Here is a 4,752-nt window from a genome sequence, read left to right as displayed (position 1 = left end):
CTTTTCTTAAATGAACCTCTGGATACAGAAAACATAATGTTAAAAACTTATTTTATTTAACTGCGATATTAACGTTAGCTCCTGGGAGTGTTTATTTTTTTTAAAGTCAGACAGAGAGACTAAAGAGAAAAGAAGATATTTTTAATATCCTAACATCACCTTGCCAGACATTGCTGAATAAAATCCTACTCTTTAAAAGTACTATGGAGATCTATTAAAATGAAAGTAGAGATTAGAAAATTAAAGTGAAGTTTATGAATTTCCTGGACCTTCTCCAGCGACAGAACATGTTCTATCTTTCTGGTTCTTGTTTTGTTTTATTTTTTCCCTCCAGTGTGCACTTTTGGTCAGAATCTGAGGAAAGAAAGGGTTTCGCTGCTTTCTGCTTATTTGCAGAATTCATCGAAACCTATTTCACGTGAGCTCAACCATATTTTGCGTCTTTTAAAGACCGTTCTCTCAAGAAAGCATTTGTTGGCACTTTGTCTGCTGGGTTGCTGGGGTGTGTGTGTGTTTTTTGTTGGTTTTTTTTGTGTTGTTTTGTTTTGTTTTTTAGAAGTTCATTGTTAACACTTTCCTAGAAATAGCCTTTCCGTCGGCAATAAAATGGCATTGTACAATCTGAAATCCTTGGGATCTCTGACGCCAGAGGTAGCCCTTGCAGGCATAGCCATATCCCGGAGGAAAATCCACTGGTCTCTCGGTGGAGATACTCATTTCGAGGGGGAAATGTTTAGCGAAGTTTTTGTGTTTGTTTTTCTTGGCATAAGAGTTGGTGTGGCGAAAGCCCACACCAACCCCAAGCCCATTAGGCTTCACAAGAGGTGTTTTAAACCCTCGCAATTACGGTGAGGCCGATCTCAGAGCATGTAAACGAGTGACTGGAGCCAAGGTGTGTGTTAATTTTAAAAAAATTACATATATACACCAGAATATGGAAATACTGCTTTCGTCTTTTTTGAACTATCGTGTAAATGTGATGATTCTGTTCGAGTCTACAGCCTTTTCTATTTTCCTTTTTACCCCTTTGTCTGTTTAATTCCTTTAGACAGAAAAGGTTGTGAGCTATTTCCAAATGTCTTTGGGCTTGTCCTTTATGGAGAAAGAAAAGGGCACTCGCTTATTTTCCGATTAAACTACAAATGCGTCAGGAATCTGCCTAAAGATAAATGTGCAGCCCGAACACGGAGGTTGAGGGCTATATGGGTGACCAATATACATGCAAAAATCTCATCACACCAGATTTGCACTTTGGTGTTCATAGAAATATAGAAATATCATAGGGGAAGGGCTGAGGCTTCGGCTGAAGCCGAGAGTACAGTCAATGCTACCTTGCGATCCTTACTCTCAGAAATAACACCTTTGAAGAAAAGGCCAGGGTGCTATTTTGTTTATTTCATAAGCTTTCATATTTAGGGAAAAGCATAATGTCAGCAGTACGTGGTGTCTGTCCCCCGCTCTCTGTCAAAAAAAATCCAGGGAATCTGAGCCCTCAGCCCAGGCACCGACTCTTTCTATGAAAATATGGCACATAGAAATCTGGGCAACGTGACAGTTGTATTATTAAAAGAAGAAAGGGCACAATATCGTAGCCATTTTTTTTCTTGAATAAAACTATTCTTCAGTTTCCCTGCAATTTAACAGCGTGGCATAAAACATACAGTCTGCGCGTTTAAAGACACCCTAAATAAAATTCTGAAATCGAGTGAATCAAAGGAAATTTACTAAAAGTTTCTTGGTTTCCAGCTTGTTTTTAAAATAAGACATTTCTCGCAATACCTTTGTTACTGAAGGCATCTGCAAAATATCTAGTTTCTTTCATACCTCTTTCCCATCCCCCTCACATAATGAGACACAAACACAGCAAACTGCAACTATGAGAATGCTCGGCACAACCGAGACAAAAAAATAATCATATCACCAGTAATAAGGTTTAGGAAGATAAGGCAGTGAAAATTAAACCCTGCTGCCACGTCTGGTAACCTCCAGTTTTTAGTCCTGACATTTGCTGGAGGAGAAAACTGTAATGTCCACCTATGCTTTATTACAAACAGTAATTTACATCTGCATGGACCCATTGGTTGGGGCATTTTTCCACCCTCGTTTGGAAAAATATGGGGCTCTGAGAGCAAACCTTTATATTAATGTAGATTATATATCTCATTTATTGCACAATATTGATTTATTTATTAATGTTAATTACTTTATTCCATTTTAATATGATTTAAAACAATAGTGACATTAAATATCCAGAACCTAAGTCCCCAGTTCCCCAGTGGCTCTCGCGTGTTTATTCAACTTCTATTTACATCAAACTTAAACTTTCTACTATTCGTTTTCAATAAAAAATTGCAGCTCCTTTTTAAAAGCCTCATGATTTACCGTGAGCGAAGGGTCTTATGGAGCCGTTTGCCAATCCTGAACACAATATTTAAATTATTATAATCACAACAGTCATCTGAGTTTCCGTGTAGTGACATGCACGAAATTAATATTTTCAATTACAAAAAATCAAAGAGCTCTCAAGTCTAATCAGGAGTCCAGAATTCAGCTCCTCCAGCAGCAGCAGCGAGGCCAGCGTGGAAAGCAGCTCAGCATTTGCTTATTGTTTTAACTTTACTGTTGGGCGAAACCCGCCGCAAACCTCTGGGCTCATACTTCAGCTGGGATTTTTCTGGGACCCCCTTTTCTTACAGTGTAAATAAAGATTATGAAAGAACCATTTGATGGGCATAAAATTCCTGATTAGATTTAATAGTCAAGTCTTAAACTGCGTCAAGAAAAATAGTATTTTGTTTCTTTAAACTCTGTGGGTTGTCCAGGCTGTTGTTGAGGAGGAGGAAATTGCTAGAAGGCGAGGGGGGGACGCGGCGGTCGGACGGAGCGTCGTGGGCTCAGCCGCGGTTTCTTTCCCGGCGCAGGCGAGTCTTAGCCATGGCTCTGATCATGATCTTACATGGCCATCGCGCCGCAGCGCCCGTGGCTCGGCTCAGCCCGCGGCGGCGGCGAAGCGTACCCGGGTAGGGCAGGGGCTGCGCCAGGCGCAGGGGATGCTGCGGAAAGGGCTTGCAAGCAGTGAATATTACGAAGGTAATATTTAAACTCTCCGGCAACCCAGGAGCTGGAGACTGCAGCTATAAAAGGCACTGGCTCTTAACCTGACAATGATGTTGTATTTGAACAGCTGCGATAAGGTTTTAAAAGGTCTGTCTCATTGCCACCGAGAAATTTTAAATAGGGTTATTGTTACCAGCAGCGTAAAGTGTACGGCAAAGTGCAAAACATCCAAATGCCAGGAAACAGAGGAAAATTCAAATCCACGTTGGTGAAAAACGCATGTTTGTAACTGTGAGAAAGACGCATTTAAATTCTCTTTTAATCCTTTCACGTGCTGACTGCTCTTGGGGATTTGAAAGGGTGTTTTGATGGTAGAAAGGCCCAAAATAAGCAGGCGAATGAATACGAAACAAAAATTATGAACAAGTTCACTTTGTGTAGGTGAGAGTCTTTGACAGCATTAGTCCCAGATAAGAAATACTCTAATTTGAAAATAAAAAAAAAAAAATAATAAAAAAAAAAGAAGAAAGAAAAAACATAGTAATAAAACTCGCTTCTACCGCCACTATTACTGCGGGTGTAAATACGACTAAGAAGTGGGAGAAAAAAAACAGTAAAACAGGTTTAAAACCTTGGGACAAAAAACTCTGGACTACCAGGTAGACAGTTACTATTGCCTTCTGCTGATTGCTTTCTTTTTGTTTGTTTGTTTATTTTGCAATACAGATGCATTTATCATTCTTAAAAAAAAAAAAAAAAAAAGAGCAAAGAGAAAAAGTTGCTTGAAGGAGTTGCATTGAGGATATTGGTTTCTATATGTTTTTTAATGAGTAGTGCTACAGAAGGAGAAATTATCTTTTTGATGCTTTCGGTTTCCCGGGCAAGTGAAAACCCCACTTTTTTTAACTTTTTTTTTTTTTTTTTTTTTTTTTTTTTTTTTCCCCAGGCGGTCTGGAGAGAGCATTGTAAAATAATTTTAGGAATGTACCTTCCCTATAAAATTCGTGTTATGACAAAAGTCCACCTTTTAATATTTGACGATTTGTGTTAAAACAAAAATTGACCTTCTCGGTTAGCAGCGAGGAAAAAAAAAATCAATAGTATAATTTTCAATAATTCATAACGCGAACGCCATTATGCTAAATCTTAACTATTAATCTTATCCTTTACAAAGTCTCGATTGATTTGTTAATAAAATATCTTCCCGTGCGCGGCAACAGAGGGTATAACTCTTGAAAAAGCCTCAGAAGCAAGAAAATTACCGAGTAGCCCGAGAATGCAGATGAGGGGTTTTTATTGATCGCCCCCTGATTCTCCTTAATACGCATTAATAAATCCCGCAACCTTTTGTCCCCCGCACTTGTCACGGCCGGGGGTGGGTGGGGGGTGTCTCTCGGAGGGAGCCGTGGCGGTGTTTGCGCGGCGCGGCGCGGGGGGGGCGCGGCGCGGTGGGGTGGCGGCGCGGAGCGGGCGCGGTGCGGCGGTGCGGCGGTGCGGCGGTGCGGTGCCGGCGCGGGGGCGCAGGGGGCGCTGTTGACCGCGGCGGGGCGCGGCGGGGCGGCGCGGCGGGGGCGCGTCAGCGGCGGGGCGCGTCAGCGGCGGGGCGGCGGGCGCTGCCATTGGGCCCGCCTGTCATGTGGTCGCGCGGAGGCATCCGCAATTACAACGGGAATGTTTTCCTAGAGATGTCAGCCT

Source organism: Empidonax traillii, unplaced genomic scaffold (assembly GCF_003031625.1).
Source record: "Empidonax traillii isolate 1590-97213 ecotype Southwest subspecies unplaced genomic scaffold, ASM303162v1 scaffold42:size1813164, whole genome shotgun sequence".
Classification (NCBI taxonomy): Eukaryota; Metazoa; Chordata; class Aves; order Passeriformes; family Tyrannidae; genus Empidonax; species Empidonax traillii.
Note: the sequence above shows the minus strand (reverse complement) of the source record.